This window comes from Pan troglodytes, chromosome 14 (genome assembly GCF_028858775.2).
Source record: "Pan troglodytes isolate AG18354 chromosome 14, NHGRI_mPanTro3-v2.0_pri, whole genome shotgun sequence".
NCBI classification, from domain to species: domain Eukaryota; kingdom Metazoa; phylum Chordata; class Mammalia; order Primates; family Hominidae; genus Pan; species Pan troglodytes.
The window spans coordinates 45,002,410-45,020,346 of NC_072412.2; positions in this window are offsets into that span (position 1 = coordinate 45,002,410).

The following is a 17,937-nucleotide window of genomic DNA, read 5'->3' on the forward strand; positions in this document are numbered from 1 at the left end:
AAATTAGTTAATGAAACTCACAGAGCACAATCCATAGTATGTAGTAAGTAACACATTCCTTTCTCCCCTCCTCATTGAAAGATGGGGAAAGATAAAGAGGGTGAACAGGGAGCAGCGAAACAAGTGGAGGGGAAAGTGGGCAGACAGGCAGGGCCAGGCGGTGGCCAGGGACCCCTCAGGCTTGTGTCTGCATGGGGGGCTGTGGGCTGCCCTGGCTGTCACCCCACGGCCCACTCGCAAACTGCCCACTGGCAGTTGAGTGTCTGCATTCCCACCGCCTGGGAGAATATGAGGAAAATGGAGGTGGTGGGCAATGGCACGTTTTATCTGCTAGGCGCTGCCACATGTGCTATCTCATTTGGTCCTCTCAACAGTCCTATGAGTTAGACCTTATGGATGATGAAACCAGAGGTTCTGAAGGTCGAGTGGCTTAGCTTATGGTCAGGAAGCGAAGGTACCTGTGGCTCCAATGCAGCAGCTCCATCCGGGCACCTTACCAGCATGGCTGGCCAGCACCTCAGCTTGATTCCCCTTCCCTTTCATTTTCTTCTAGAAGCTGGTGTTAGACTCAATGGTCAGTGCTATTCCTGGGAAAGGGGCCCGGGCAGAGGATAGCTGAAGGAGTCCCTCTCCATCAGAGACAGTCTTAGGACTTGGCAAGCTAGCTGCTGCTCCAGCATTTCAAAAAAAGGCTAAGAAAACAAGTACAGGGTGGTCTCCTGTCTCTGTGCTTGATCTGCAACTTGCTTTTTTGTTTTTGTTTTTGTTTTTGAGATGAAGTCTCATTCTGTCACCCAGACTGGAGTGTAGTGGTGCGATCTCTGCTCATTGCAACCTCCTCCTCCTGGGTTCAACTGATTCTCAAGTGATTCTCCTGCCTCAGTCTCCCAAGTAGCTGGGATTACAGGTGTGCACTGCCATACCTGGCTAATTTTTGTATTTTTTTTAGTAGAGACGGGGTTTCTCCATGTTGGCCAGACTGGTCTCGAACTCCTGACCTCAAGTGATCTGCCCATCTTGGCCTCCCAAAGTGCTGGGATTACAGGCGTAAGCCACCGCGCCTTGCTGCTTTATTTTTTATTTACTTATTTATTTTTGGTTCGACATTATAATCTGTCAGTATTAACTATAGATCTACATGGATCCAGTTCACACCTTTTCATTTTTAAAATTTTTCTTTCTTTTTGAGACAGTGTCTTGCTTTGTTGACCAAGCTGGAGTGCAGTGGTGTGATCATGACTCACTGCAGCCTCGACCTCCCGGGCTTAAGCCATCCTCCCACCTAACTCCCGAATAACGGGCACCACATGCGTTCACCATCATAACTGGCTAATTTTTTGATTTTTTTGTACAGATGCGATCTCACTATGTTACCCATGCTGGTCTCAAACTCCTGAGCTCAAACAATCTTCCTGCCTTGGCCTCCCAAAGTGTTGAGATTACAGGTGTCAGCCACTATGCCTCGCCATTACCTTTTTAAAATTATTTATTGCTTACTTTTATTTTTAGAGCCAGGGTCTCACTCTGTTGCCTAGACTGGAGTGCAGTGGTGTGTTCATAGCTCACTGTAACCTCGGACTCCTAAGTTTAAGTGATTCTTCCTGCCTCAAACTCATGAGTACCTAGGACTACAGGTGCATGCCACCATGCCCGGCTAAGTTTTTAAAAAGAATTTTTGGTAGAGATGGAGTCTCACTATGCTGCCCAGGTTGGTCTCAAACTCCTGGCCTCAAAGGATCCTCCTGCCCCAGCCTCCCAAAGTGTTGGGATTACAGGTGTGACCCACCACACCCAGCTGTGTGCATGGTCTGGAGTGGGAGGTCTCTGCTCACAAAGTGCTGAAGGAACAGATGCAGGGCTAACCTGAGAGCACTTAGTGCACATATGAGCAAAGGCAGTGGGGCTGAGGCTCACTGTCAGTGTCAGGAAAGATGAAGGGTCGGGGAGGGTGGCAGCTGCAGGGTCAGGGAGGCTGGAGTGACGATTTCAGGTTATCATTGGGCCGTGGAAGCCTGCCTAGTGCGTGTAAGGGGCAGGGAGGTGATGGTTCTCATCTTCATTTGTCTCCTCTCTCCCTGTTTTGTCATTGCTTAGACCAGTGACCACCTGACATTTGACCCTTCCTCCCGTGAACTAGCCTGAGGGCAGCCCTGGTGCACAACAGGCTGGAGGTCAGACAGGCTGGGCTGCCCTGTTCCCGGGCACACTCTCCTACCACCTCTTTTGCTTGGTACCCTTAGAGGGGATAAACGTTCAGAATATCAGAGAAAGCCCTTTGAAAGTTGTGTTCATGGATACCTGCCATCCGGTATGTTCTAATTATCTCTCTTTCTGTTCAGGGAAAGGTGTTGTTTACTTGCCAATCTGATTTCAAACCAAGTAACATCATCAGAGGGATTTGAAATGCCCACAGCCACAAAAGCTGTCACGGTGAATTTCTTTCTGAACCAGTCAACCCAGAGTGTGACTCCAAGGAAAGGTGGAAATTGCAGCTGGGTGACAGCTAAATACAACACAAATGTGTCACAGACCTCATAAGCTCAGGGAGAGTGACAGAAACAGGCTGAAAATTAATATGTCATACACATATCCTGGCTTGTCTGTTTGTCTGATTTAACCACATTTATGCTTTTATCAGCACTAGATAATCTCCAGCCACTAAATGGTCTTTTTGGGATTTTGCATGTCTTTAAAATGAACATTTCTGCAGTTTCCCTTACAGATAAGAAGAGCTGGAAAATGCTTTGGGATGTGATTTGAAAGATGCTAAAATACACCCCTGTCCCAAATCTTCTTCCTTGCCACCATGCCTAACATCCCCCCAGTCAAAGGCACTTATTTGGAATGCAACATTTGAGTTCAGAGGGCGTCTGCTAATATCAGATACATTACCCCAAAGAGGCGACAGGTTGAACAGTTAGCAAACAACTCTCCCTCCATCTATCTTTCCCATTCTTCCTTCTTCAATATTATAAGTGACCACCATGTACTACCTCAGACTTCTTTTTTTTTTTTCTGAGATGGAGTCTCGCTCTGTTGCCCAGGCTGGAGTGCAGTGGCGCAATCTCGGCTCACTGCAAGCTCCGCCTCCCGGGTTCACACCATTCTCCTGCCTCAGCCTCCCTAGTAGCTGGGACTACAGGCACCCACCACCATGCCTGGCTAATTTTTTGTATTTTTAGTACAGACAGGATTTCATTGTGTTAGCCAGGATGGTCTCGATCTCGTGACCTCGTGATCCACCCGCCTCGGCCTCCCAAAGTGCTGGGATTACAGGCGTGAGCCACCGTGACCGGCCTACCTCAGACTTCTTAACCAGGGGCTCCAGACTGGGGCTGCAGTGCTTCCATGATGTGGCCTGTCATTTAGTGTGTGTGTTATATGCATATATGCCTCTAGAGGGGCGTCCCTAATTTTCACTGTATTTTCAAGGGGGTCCATGAGTTCCCACTGTGTAAGTTTCATTAAATTAGCTGTACTAATGTTGTCAGTTTAGAAGGTTGGCCCAGGACCCTAAAAAAGAGGGAGTTTGGAGGGCTTCACGGCAGACCTTGATCACGTTTGAGTCACTTTTTGATCGTGCCCAAAGATCCCCTGTTACTTCCACATCTGCCCTCCTTTTCATCCTCCCTCCAACACTACGTATACACTCTCTGCAGAATAATAATGCAGGATAAGCAGCTCTAATCTGAATATCTGAAACCCTAAATGCTTCAAAATCTGAAACTTTTTGAACACCAACACGATGCCACAAGTGGGAAAGTCCACACCTGACCTCATGTGACAGGTCACAGTCAAAACACAGGCGCACAACACACAGTTTATTCAGCATCCCCAAGGGGAAAAAGACACCCCAGCTCCTTTTAGTCTGGATGTATCTTTTCCACGCATGCTCAGATTCCCCATGCAAGCACACCCACAAAGTGTCATAAAATGGCATGTGTGCAGGCCAGATGCAACGATAGCATGCAGCCCATGATGCCCTACATGGGGCAAAGATCTACGTGCATTACGCACTGTGCTGTTTTGCTTATTCTCTGCTCTGTGGTATAAAGATATTGTTGAAAATGTTAAAAAGGCCTGCATATATCCCTATGGGGAATGCAGATAAGAAAAAAAGGATGCATCTATGTTTATCTATAGCACAGAAAGTCAAGCTGTTGGAGGAATTGGACAGCAGTGTAAGTGTAAAACATCTTACAGAAGATTATGGTGTTGGAATGACCACGATGAAACAGAAGGATAAACGAAGTTCTATGCTGAAAGTGATGAACAGACGTTAATTAAAACAGAGAAATAATGCATAAAGCTGAAAATGGAGATCTTGATCATGTATTAAAGGAACGCATTCATCAGTGTTGCAGTGAACACGTGTAACATGATGGTATGCCGATTGTGAAACAAGCAAAGATCTATCACAATAAACTAAAAGTTGAAGGGGACTGTGAGTATTTAACAGGCTGGTTGCAGAAATTTGAGAAAAGATACAGCATTAAGTTTTTAAGGATTCGTGGTGCTAAAGCATCTACTGATCACAAAGCAGCGGAGAAACTCATTGCCAAGGTTGCCAAGGTCATTGCTCATGAAAACTCGATGCCAGAACAACTCTCCAATGCTGATGAAATATCACTGTTTTGGCATTACAGCCCCCAAAAGACACTGACTACAGCTGATGAGACAGTCCCTATAGGAATTCAGATGCCAAGGACAGAATAACTGAGCTGGGATGTGCTAATGCAGCAGGCACACATTAAGTGTCATCTTGCTGTGGCAGGCAAGCTTGCATCCTCACTGTTTTCATGGACTGAATTTCTTGCCAGTCAAATATAATGCCAATAAAAAAGACCTGCATCACCAGGGACATCTTTTCTGGTTAATTTCACAAACATTTTGTACCAGTGGCTCATGCTCAACTACAGGGAAGCTAGATTAGATGACAATGGCAAGATTTTGTTATTCCTTGACAACAGTTCTGCTCATCCTCCAGCTGAAAATTCTCATCAAAAATAATGTTGATGCCATGTACTTTCCACTAAATCCGACTTCGTTAATTCAGCCATGTGACCAAGGTAACCTTAGATCTATGAAGAGTAAACATAAGAACCCTTTCTTGAACAGCATGCTAGCAGCAGTGAACAGAGGTATGGGTGTGGAAGTTTTTCAAAAAGAGTTTAGCATGAAAGATGCCTATATCCTGTTACCAGTGCTTGGAACACAGTGACTCAATACACAGTGGTACGTACCTGAGTCACAGTCTCAGACCTGCGACTGTGTTCAGTGACGGTGATGAATAAGGTGGTGACTTTGAAGGATTCCATATGTCATGTGAGAGAAAAATGATGTCTGCCTTCCTTATGCATGCGAAAAAGTTTCCTTTAGAATCCATCAGTAAGCTGGAGGAAGTGAATATTGAAGAAGTTTTTAACCTCTATCATTGGGGTCCAGTTGTTCATTCATTCACCATTGGTGAAATAGCCTAAATGGTTCTGAATCAAGGAGATCATGACAATAGTGATGATGAAGATGAAGTTGTTAGTACTACACAAAAAGTGCCGACCGACAGCAGGGTGAAAATGTGCAATGAGCTTATTGCAGGACTAGAGCAGCATGCATTTATAACAGAACAGAAAATCGTGTCAGTTTATAAAATCAAAGAGACACTTTTAAGACAAAAATTATTGTTAATGAGGCCGATGACTCTGGAGGCGACATTTAAGGAAGCCATCCAGCAGAATGCCTTGTCAACCCTAGAGGACACACTTTCTGGTCCCTCAACTGCTTCTGATGTTTCTTCTCACCTGAAAAAAAAAAGTAGAGTTTGCAGTTGCCTTTTAATCAAAATACAGCATCATAGGTGGAGACCAAAAGCCTGCTACTTGCTGTTGCTGTCGTGTAACAGTTGATACAGGTGTTCTGGTAATGCTACTGTGTGGCTGAGTTACCCTGAAACATTACGCGTTCACCGTGTTAATGGTGTGTCATTCTTTTCACTGTTAAGTACCTATGTGTGAATAAGTGTAAGAAACCGATTGCTTATTGGTAACATAAATTCAGAGTCAGGAATGATGGTGATGCCAAACAACCAGATTGTCCACATGGGTGACTGAGATAGTGACACCTTTGCTTTCTGATGGCTCAATGTATACAAACTCTTTTGAGCACAAAATTATTTTAAATATTGTGTAAAATTACCTCTAGGCTACATGTATGAGGTGCATATGAAATATAAATGAATTTCATGTTTATTTATTTTTTGTTTTAGACGGAGTCTCGCCCCGTTGCCCAGGCTGGAGTACTGTGGTGCAATCTCAGCTCACTGCAGCCTCCCTCTCCCAGGTTCAAGAGATTCTTCTGCCTCAGCCTCCCGAGTAGCTGGGATTATTACAGGCGTGCACCACCACACCCAGCTAATTTTTGTATTTTTTGTAGAGAAGGGGTTTCACCATGTTGGCCAAGCTGGTCTCAAACCCCCGACCTCAAGTGATCTGCCCACCTTGGCCTTCCAAAGTGCTGGCATTACAGGCTTGAGCCACAACGGCTGGCCAAATTTCATGTTTAGACTTGGGTCCCATCCCCAAGATATCTCATCATATATTTGTAAATATTGCAAAATCTTTAAAAACCTGAAATCCAAAACACTTCTGGTTCCAAGCTTTTCAGATAAGGGAATACTCAATTTGTATATAATTTATTAAGCACATACAATATGGCAGGCACTAGGCTTAGCACTACACACATTATCTTACTTAATCCATATAACCACCTTTTAAGATCAATGCTATTATTGCCCCATTCTACAGATGGTGAAACTGAGGCTTACAGCAGTTGATTAACTTGCCAAAGTCACCTATATAATAAAAAGCAAAATGAGGCTTCCAGCTCAGGTAGCCTTATTCCAGAGTCCACACATTTAACCACTATGTCACTGGTTCACAAACTTGAGTGATATTGAAACCACCTGGAAAACTTGTGAAAACTCAGATTTCTGGGCTTCTAGAGTTTCTGATTAAATAGGTCTGGAGCGTGGGGCCTAAGAACTGCCATTTCTAACAAGTTCAGCTGCTGCTGCTGCTGCTGGCCTGGGGAGCCCTGTGCCCTGTGGTGAAGTTAATCAGCCCCTCCCTTGCACAGGCTCCTTCCATAGTATCAGAGGCAAGCCAAAAATGTGTTCATTTGATCAGATATTTTTGTAAAATTAAAAAATATAGACAGAGCATGGTAACAGTGCTTTGGGAGGCCGAGCAGAGTGGATTGTTTGAGGCCAGGAGTTCAAGATCAGCCTGGGCAACATAGCGAGGCCTTGTCTCTACAAAAACAAAAAATTAGCTAGGTGTGGTGATGCGAACCTCTAGTCCTAGCTACTGGGGAGGCTGAGGCAGGAGGATCACTTGAGCCCAGGAGTTTGAGGTTACGGTGAGCTATGGTGGTGCCAATGCACTTCAGTCTGGGCTACAGAGCAAGATAATATATATATATAACATATACTATTTATATTATATATATAAATATAAATATATATATATATATATATATAAAAGACACTTGTGTGTTATTTTCTTAAAGCCAATCCTTCAAATTGTTTAAGCTTTGAGTCTCCCAAAGCCTGATCTGCCCAGACCCTGGTGTCTTCCTTCAGTTATGGTTCTCTTGTTTTTATCTCAGAGTCAGCTCACATTACAAAATCCAGGCCCATGAGCAATAGCTACCTCCCACCCCAGCAGGTTAGGATTTCATGAGGTTCTTAAGTCTAGATATATCTACTGAAACAATCTGTCTGCAGGTTTCAGATAAAGATGGGACTAAAGTAGCTTAATGTATTAAAGGGATCACCTCAGCCGTCAGGATATCCTAGCCCGAACCTGATTTGAGATCTCAAGTGGTGTCACCAACGCCCTTTGTAGGAAGGATAGGGAGACAGAGAGGCTCCTTCTTATGCCTGGACCTGGGAGGCCAGCCTCAGGCTAGTCTTGGTGGCAGCAAGGAAACCCCATTCTTTATTCTAGGAAGAGAACTTGCAGCCACATGGCAATGGAGGGAGTGGATGCTCTTCAGGATGGGTGGTTTCAAATCTTCCATCTGGCAAGGGCCCAACACCGTCACAAAGGACTGTGAGCATGGTGTTTGGGGAACAGGAAGAAGAGGAAGGAGAGAAATAAACATCTGACCTTTCTACAGCGACTTGGAGGCTGAAGATCCCCCCACCCCATTCCTACCACACCGCAAGCACAAAGCCACAGTACCCTGGCATCAAATATTGTTGAAAAGATTTTCTTGTCTCCTGTCCAACATATAATTGAAATACCACTGGAGCCATAAATGGAATTAAAAGGGGCAGAAACAGAAAGTAATTTTAAAAACAGATGTAATCCAACATATTAAAAATATTATCACATCAGCATATAATCCATATAAAAACGATTAAGATATTTTACAGTTTTTTCATAGTAAGTGTTTGAAATCCAGTGTGTCTTTACATTACAGCATATCTTGGTCTGCGCACTAAATTTTCTTTCCTGTCTTTATTTCATAAGCTAGACTCTATTAAAATGAGAATTATCTGCTCTGTGAGGGGGTCAAGGCGGCAGAGGGCTGGGGTGTCAGTGCTGCCCCGAGTGTGTACACACCCAGTTGGGCTCCAACAGCACCTGGGCTTGGCCTTAACCTCACTCCAAGATCAGAGTGGGTACAGGGAGCAGGGAGAGGCCAGGCAGTGGGAGCAGACATTTCTGAGCCTACAGCTGCACCTGGGAGAGCAGGGCTCCTGCCTGCTTCCAGCCCCCAAGAGCACAGGGAGGCCTGGGTCTGCAGCACCAACTTGGGCGGCTGCAGCTGTGCCCGGGAAGTTGGGGCTCCTGCCTGCTTCTGGCCCCAATAGGCTCCGTGAAGTGACAGCCCCAGCAGCGCCTCCCCCACTGCAGCCGGCATCATGGTAGTGGCCATGCCAGACAGGCCGCCGCTGCCATCAATACCTGATTTGAATTTATAAAGTACTTATGTTGCGTCTTCTGTTTCGTATATAATAAGCTATACATGATATGATGCTATACATGTTTATGTCCTATATATTTCACATACAAAAATTGAACCTCCCATCTCAGTTAGAAAAAAAAAAAGCTACACATTTGAGGGCACTTGCATATCTTTTTATAAACCCTCTACAACTACCAGTGAAACTTAAATAGAGGATATACTCAGTATAGTTTTGCTTAAATAAAGAAAAAAAATTGCCTATCAAAAATGCCGGTTAGGATGGCCTTACAGACAACAATTTAAAAAGCAGGTAGTAAATAAGAATTAGACATAGAAGCAATTGCTAAATTTGGATCCCAATTGCCTAGAAATGAAAGGAATAAGAACAGTTTTAGAGGAGAGATGGAGTGAAATTTTGCCATGGTTATTACATAGGTGCATGCCCTTTCTTCATTTATTGTCAGATTTAGTCGTGAGCACCACAGTCTAGATTTTAAAACCAGTTAGATTAAATTATGTCCTCTTACAATGACTATAATAAAAATGTATTTAAATATATGTATCATCTATGTAATATATATTAAGTAGGCATTCAAATATGACTTATATTTTTCTTCCTACCTTTTCTACAGCCATCTCCTCACACTATCATTGCTAGTACTTCTTATTTACATTCAAAATACAAGTCAATTAAGTCAGGGAATGTGACTTAAATTCAAATAGGTAAATTTGGTTTTTAACTCCTTTTTCATTTTAATAGAATGATGATGGTGATACCAATATCTTCTTATAATTTGCTCATGTATTTCTCTCATATATAAATTTGTATTGTGTTATTTTACCCTGAGATGATGATATTGCTCTTCCAAATGAATGTGTGATATCTCTAGAAACAGCTGAAGTTTAGTGGAAGCAGCACTAGACTAGAGGTTATAACCTGTCTTCTAATTTCAGTTCTACCACATATTCTATACGTGATTTGGGTTTCTTCATCTGTAAAACTGGAATATTAATGCCTACCTCCAAAACTGTTATAAATACTAGTGAATATATAAAGACATTTAATAAAAATAAAAAATTTAATACAAAAAGAAGAATTATCTGCTCTGTGAAATACAATGTTAAAATGATGAAAAGAGGCCGGGTGTAGTGGCGCATGCCTGTAATCCCAGCACTTTGGAGGCCGAGGTGGGAGGATCACCTGGAGGGCCAGGTGTTCGAGACGAGCCTGGGCAACATAGTGCAACCCTGTCTCTATTAAAAATTCAAAAATTAGCCAGGCATGCTGGCGCATGCCAGTAATCCCAGCTACTCAGGAGGCTGAGGCACGAGAATCACTCCAAGGAGGTGGAGGTTGCAGTGAGCCGAGATCACACCACTGCACTCCAGCTTGGGTGACAGAGCAGACTCTGTCTCAAAAGTAAAATAAAATAATGAAAAGATAAACTACAGACTGGAAGAAAATATTTTCCAAACACCTCATTGATAAACTACTTGTGACCAAATATGCAGAGAACTGTTACAATCTATAGTAAGAAACTAAACAACCCAATTAAGAAATGGACAAAATATTTTAATAGACATCAAAGAAGTTACATGGATGGCAAATAAATATATTAAAGATGCTCATTGTTATTTTTCTTATTTTATTCATTAGAATTATCATTAGTATTCTAAATTTATATTTTTAATTTTAGTATTTTTAATATACTCATGTGCGGGTTTGTTATATGGGTATATTACATGATGCTGAGGTTTGGGCTTCTAATGATTCCATAGCCCAAATAGTGAACACAGTGCCCCACAGGTAGTTTTTCAACCCTTCCCTGCCTCTGATCCCACCTCTTGGAATCTCCAGTGTTTATTGTTCCCATCTTTGTGTCTGTGTATACCCAATGCTTAAGCTCCAACTTATAAGTGAAAACATGTGGTATTTGGTTTTCTGTTCCTGCCTTAGTTTGCTTAGGATAATAGCCTCCAGCTGCATTCATGTTGCTGCAAGGGATGTAATTTTGTCCTTTTTTATGGCTGCATCATATTCCATGGTGTATATGTGCCACATTTTCTCTATACAATCCACTGTTGTTGGGTATCTGGGTTGATTTCATGTCTTTGCTACTATGGATAGTGCTGCAAAAAACATACTAGTGCAGGTCAACACTAAATTCAACAGATAAAGTGAAATTGTGGCCCTAACAAAATAATAAAGTGTGTTTAATGGAAAAATATGTTCTACTGCCTCTATTTTTAAATTTATGTTAAATTAAATTGTATTAAAACGTCAGATCCTCAGTTGAACCAGCTATATTTCATGTGATCTATACACGTGGCTAGTACTGGAAGCACAGCTTGAAGATGGTGCAAACTGGGCCTCTGGGGATAGCAGTTGGTAGAGTGAATGAGAATGTCTATGTCTCTGGAATAATGGTGATGATAGCAGTAGTAACTGTCTGGAGACCTCACAGAAAAGATGGAGGGCTTTGGAATTTGGAGAAAGCAAAAAAAGAAAATCCAGTTGGTTAGGATTCCTATTACAGAACCTCATATCCCTGGAATAACTCCTTTTCAGCAGTTATTACCGTGCTCATTAATATATTGTTTGTGTGATGAGTTGCTTAGAGTCTGATTCATTTGCCGAGCCGTAAGCTCCATAAGGGTAGGAAATGCGCCTCTCTTATTCACCGTAATATCTACGGAGCCCAGCACCATGCCTGCTACCAGAGCTCTTGGTACTGTTGAAAGAATAAATTCAAAAGCTACACTAAATCCTTTGAAGACAAGGTGGGACAGGGTATATGTGACTCTGGCCAGCATAAGCAAATCAGCCCAAACAGAGGGTTGACATCTGAGCCAGACTGGCAAAGGCAGACTGCGGTTTAGCTAAAAACACAGAACTACCAAACTGAGTAGAGTGTCTCCATTTTACAAGTGAAATAATTTGAGGTATCAGTAAGCCATGGTAACTTCTTAAGTCCTGATGGCCTACAGAACCCTAGAGGGTTTCCAGCACCCCTAACCTTGAGGCCACTCTCTTTCCCACACAGGCCCTGTCTTCTTCTGGGTTCCTCTCCTTTTATTTCCTCCAGTTACAAGGAAATCATGGCCAAGCAGGTCAGACTCTTAGTGAGTGATGGGGAACCACCACTCGTCAGTGTGGAGTCGTGTTAGTCTGGACTCTTTAGGGAAAATGATGGAAAATGAACTTCCCGAAGCTTAAAGGGGAACTCATCACAAAAGTACTGGAGTACAGGACCCTGGACGGGATAAAACTAGGGCAGCTCAGCTGGAAGCAGGTCACCAGCTGCCTTCTCCCGCTTTCTCTCCCACTCCTGTCTTCCCGTCTCTGTCTCTCTCCTTCTCTCACCCTCTCTCTCTGTCTCTCCCTCTCTCTGTCTCTCCCTTTTTCTGCAGACTGGCCTCCTTCCGACTTCAGCCTGGAGTGGGTAATACCCAGCCACCAGCAACCAAGCATGAGAGCCTCAGTTTCAGCCACGAGAAAGAGGCAGACAACTCTCTTGGATTCAAATTTCAGAATCCCACTGAGGGGCTCCTTTGACCCTGCCTGCCCAGGTGCCCTGCCCTGGATGAATTGATGGTGGCTAGGCCTGGGAAGTCCCAGCACTCTGACGCTAAGGACATTGAGGAGACTTTTCTTGTTGCCCTAGATTTGTGAGTGCAGTTCCACTAAAGAGTATGAGGTGTTAGTCCACCCACATTGTAAACACAGCCACCCTGAGAGTGCACTCAAGAGACTGCTCAAGTGGCCCTACAGCCCCCAGTCACCATGCCTGGTGGGATCCTCAGCCCATTCAAGGAGATGACTGGAGTGAGGGGAGGGACAGTCCCTGGGTGGTAGAGCTCCTGTGGAGTGAGACGAGTCAAGGGTGGGAAAGGGAGGCTTTCCTTCCCTCTGGCCAAGGAGAAGGAAGGCCCCAGAAAAACCCTATAGCGTGGCGGGCTGGGAAGGAGGGAGCCTGGATTCAGGGCCAGCTTCGCAGGCAGGTGAGCTGTGCACTCGCACAGAATGGCCCCACACTTGGTTTACTGCTCTTCTGTCACCATCTTGACATTTTTAATAACTGTTAAACAATTCTGGGCTGGGCCCTGCAAACGGAGTGGCCAGTCCTGCTGGCAGTCCTTTCTCTCTTCAGATGCTGCTCAGACCGCGGACATTCTATCCTGTGCCCGCATCAACAGGAGAAAGATGTCAGGGCAAAGCGAGGGAGGCGCTGGGGCACCCAGTCCTCCCACTCCGTTTGAAGTGATAAGGACATGTGGGATTCCCCTGGTCCAGAAGACCCCACGAAGGAAAACTGGCAGCAAAATCATCTTGTTCATACCTTGACCAAAGAAACCTGTCCTTGTGTCAAGGGACCCTGGCAGCAAGAGACTTGGGGCCTGTTCTGACGGTGGAGGCTGAAGTGGAAAAGGGCACCGCATGGGGCTTAGCAAGCTCTTCCACACCTGGGAACTGAGACATAGAAAGGGCCTGCAGGGCTCTTCAAGGACTCAAAGTCTCTGGTGCTTCCTGAGGGCCGCCATAGGAGCTGACACACTGAGGGCATCCAAGGAAGTGGGTATGAGGCCTGCCAAGAAGGGAACTGCAGCTGAGGCCCAGCTGAGAGGAGCTTGGCCCCACCTCTCCTCTCCCCAGTCATTTCTTCCAGCTCCCAAGGAAAGAGATGAAGGAGACATCCTCAGGCAGGCCCTGCCACCATTCCCATGGTGGGTCCTGGCACTTTTGGGAAAGGACAAGATGAGCTACGAAATGTCTCTGGCCCGGGAAGCTTCAAACTGGGATGGAATGAGCTTGATAATCAGAAAGTGACCTGAAAGTCATGGGACCTGGCCTAGATGTTGTGAAGGGATCCTTTATGCAGCAGGGGTACCAGGCTCATCCCCGTAGCCTGACTGGGGGGTAGTGAGTGGAGGAAAACACTGGCTTTATGTATACAGATGGCACCACAGCACTCACGAGGAAGGGGCCCTGGTAGACCATGCGGAATGTGCCCACCCCAGAGGATCCGTCTCCAGGAGGGGTGGGGCCCCATGCCCCAGACTTGAGCTCACAGCCGCTCGGGGGCCCTGCTGCCCAGGGTCCTAGAACCACATGGGAATGGGTGTTCCCTGAGACAGCTGCATTGTGCCTCCCTGTTGCAGACAGGCTGGGGCTCTGCTTTCAGGACAAGCCCACTGAACACATTGGCAGATGCCTGGAAGAGTGCCCAGGCATTTTTTCTGCATTGGTTAAGAGCCATGGCTCTCCAATGTTAGGGCCAACACCAGAACCTTCTGCTGGAAAACTTGCTAAAACACACATTATTGGGCTCCTGGCCTGGGGTTTTGCATCAGAAGGTCTGGGGCGGGACCTGAGAATTGGCATTTTTAACACATTCCCAGAGGACCACGCCTACCTCACATCGATCTGCACATCTACCTTACCTTGGAGGATCCACTTCTGCAGCCAGGGATCCTGCCACCCTCACCATACTTTCTAGGCTCAGTGGCCTGGCTGACCTCCTCTCCCTGAGAGCCACACCAGCCCCTAGAAGTGACAGCAGGGGCAAGTGGTTCTTTTCCCAGCCTGTGTGGCTGGTATGCTGGAGCAGCAGGGACTCGGCACAGGTTTTATCTCCCACCCAGCCCTGCCCAACTCAGAGGTTCCAGCCCTTTCCTCCTCTGACAGTGTCTGCTAGGTCTGCCCTGGAGGTGACAGCGAGGCATGTGGAATTAGAGGGCTGGCAGGTGCCTCAGAAACCTGGCGTGATCCTTGGTCTCCACATACCACTCAATCTATTTTAAACCTCTAACATCTTAGTTAACATCTAAGAGTGAGCTTGTCACTGCTTCTGCTTGATCTATCTTCCACTGGCTTTTTTTTTTTTCCAATGATAAAATACATATAACACAAAACTCGTCCTTTCACCCATTCCAGTGATTTTTTAAGTGCAAAACTCAGTGGTATTCAGCATATTCACATTGCTGTGCAACCATCACCACCATCCATCTCCAAAACTTCTATGCCCCAGATAGAAACTCAGTACCCATTGAACAATAATGCTCCATTCTCCCCACCCCCAGACTTAATTTCACTTAGCATGTCTTCAAGGTCCTTGCATATTGTAGCACGTGTCATAGTTTCATTCATTTGAAGGGTGATTAATATGCTATTGCAGACAGGCACACCACATTTCATTCATAGATGACCAGCTGGTGGACACTTCCATTGTTTCCATCTGTGTGCTGTTGTGAATAATGCTGATATGAACCTTGAGGTGCAAGGCGTAGTCCCTGCTTTCAGTTCTCTTGGGCATATACCCAGAAGCGGAATTGCCAGAGCATAGGGTAATTCTATGGTTATTTTTTTCTTTTTTTGAGGAGTTGTCATATTGTTTCCCACAGACATTGAATCTGATCACTCACCTAGGAATTGTTCACCAGAAACAAGGATCTCCTGAAAACCTCACCAGTATCTTCCAGGAAGGACTTGAGGCAGGCCTTTGCCAAGGGACTTACGGCTCAAAGTCAGTGTCGGAAGAGGCTTAACTAAGCTCGTCACCTCTATAGGTGGAAAGCTAGCACTGCAGGGGACCCTGTGAGGACCTGGCACCCAATGCCCTCACTTTACAGAATGAGAAGATGGGAGCTCAGAGAGGTGAAGATGCTACACAACTCTGGCTGGCTTCTTATCTGCCCAGGCCTCAATCCAAATGTCGCCTCCTCAGAGACCCTGGCTACTCCGTCTAATGTAGTCCTCCCACCCTTAATCACTCGCTAGCCTTGTTTTGTTTTCTGTGCGCTACAGTCTAAAATTATCTTACTATTTATCTCCTTGTTTTTTCTCTGTATTCGCACATAGATGTAAGTTAGGGGAACTGGTACCTTATCTGCCTTACTCGGGCCCACCCCCAGCCTCTGGAACTGTGCCTGGCAGGGTGTAAGCACTAGAGTAGTTTTACATAAATGAATGAAATATGAATGCCTCACTAAAATGTATACACAGCTCTAACGTTTGCAAGAGAGATACACTGAGACCTTCACAATTCTCCCAAGCATAAAATCTTCTCCCTAAAAATGAACAGCCAGTTTTTTAAAGACAGACAAAGCCACTCTGAGATGCTCGTTAAGTGACTGACGGCAGATCCTCCGTCCTTGCAATGAGTCTAAAGCTCAATGTTAACTCCGCGAATTCCAGACCTCTGCTGTCTCTGCAGGCTGGGCTGGATACGGAAGGGTTAACGTTCCCCCAGGGAGCTGAGGTCTTTGATTATGATCACACCGATAATTTTCTTTCCATTAAGATGTTGAAGCCTTTTGGCTGTTCTAAGGATGACAGAAACGGTTTTCTAAGTAATGGTTTCTTCTGGCATAAAAATGCTATAGGTAATGGGAAGGAAGGGAGGAGAGAAAAGGACGTGGCCTCTCACCCCATCTCTGCATTCAATCGATGGTGCTGTTTCTGCTGCTGATGTTTTAATAGGACTCATCATGGATCGTGGCAGAATTGCCAGGAATGGCAGATGTGCTTTTACTATTTTTATTTCTGATTGAACACTGAACAGAGCACGGTGAGACTTTGTCCTGAGCCTGAACTAGAGCTAACGGGGGGTGGGGAGGTGAGACCACCACAAGCCACACAACTTGCCCGGGACCTGGGGATTTCTGCTTGTGGCTTACTGCTCCTCTCTGCCTCCCCTTGCCATCCTCACAGGCCTCTGTCCTGGCCTCTCTCTTAGTTGCTGTGGCTCTGCCGAGGCTGAGCCTCCTGTCCCTGGCCAGGCTAAGCTGTCTCTGTTCCCTGCAGTGGCGGTGGGATTGGAAGGGAAGAAGCAGAGCAAGCGACCCAGCCCAGAGGGAGTCATCCAGGGTGTGGCCTCTCGGTGGTCCTGCCCGGGTGACTGCCGGGATGGGGACAGCCCTGGGGCACCAGGGAGGAATGTCACATCTCCTTTCTCAGTCTGCTGTGTCTCTTCCCTCCTCCTCCTCATCAAGCCATACTCCTTCCTCCACGTGGCCAGCTCCTGTGAATGATTCTTTCCACCTGACTTAGGTCGCTGTACCCGCTGTGACTCCACTGACCTCATGTGTATTTATGATGGGCCTGACTTCTTTGAGGGCAGCATCTGCTTCTTCATGGGCCGTTCATGTATTTAATGCAAAAAAATGTTGGGAGGCCAAGGCGGGTAGATCACCTAAGGTCAGGAGTTCAAGACCAGCCTGACCAACAAGGTGAAACCCCATCTCTACTAAAAATACAAAAATTACCTGGGTGTGGTGGCAGGCACCTGTAGTCCCAAATACTCGGGAGGCTGAGACAGGAGAATTGCTTGAACCCAGGAGGCGGAGGTTGCAGTGAGCTGAGATTGCGCCACTGCACTCAAGCCTGGGCGAGGAAATGAGACTCCATCTCAAAATAAAAGGGGGGGAGGAGGCTAGGGGTACCCATGAGGAGCTGTAGCCTAGGAGGCAAGGGCAGAGAGAAGCAACCAGAGAGATTGTGGGGATGCAGAGCAGTGGAGAGTCATGGGTGCTGAGGGAGGAGAGGACTTCAAGGGGAAGATAAGGCTGTGGAGTCCTACAGAGACACAGCAAGAGAGATTGAGAGAGGGAGAAGGCACCAAAAGAGGTTTTGGGATTCAAGAATTAGAAAATCACCAGAGAACTTGGAAAGGTGGCAATTTTGTCACCATCACAAAGGAAAAACTAGATGGAAGAGTTAACAAGTGAATGAAGGATGGTTACCTGGGCTGGTAAGATGTCCCTTCAAATAGCTCACAGAATATACCTGATGTGCCCATGTATTGAGACCTTCAGAAATACTCGTGTCCACAGCTGAACATGGTGGTTCATATCTGTAGTCCCAGCACTTTGGGACACCAAGTCCAGGAGTTTGAGACCAGCCTCGGTAACATAGTGAGACCTCGTCTATACAAAAAAAAAAAAAAAAAAAAAAGAACAAACGTGGGT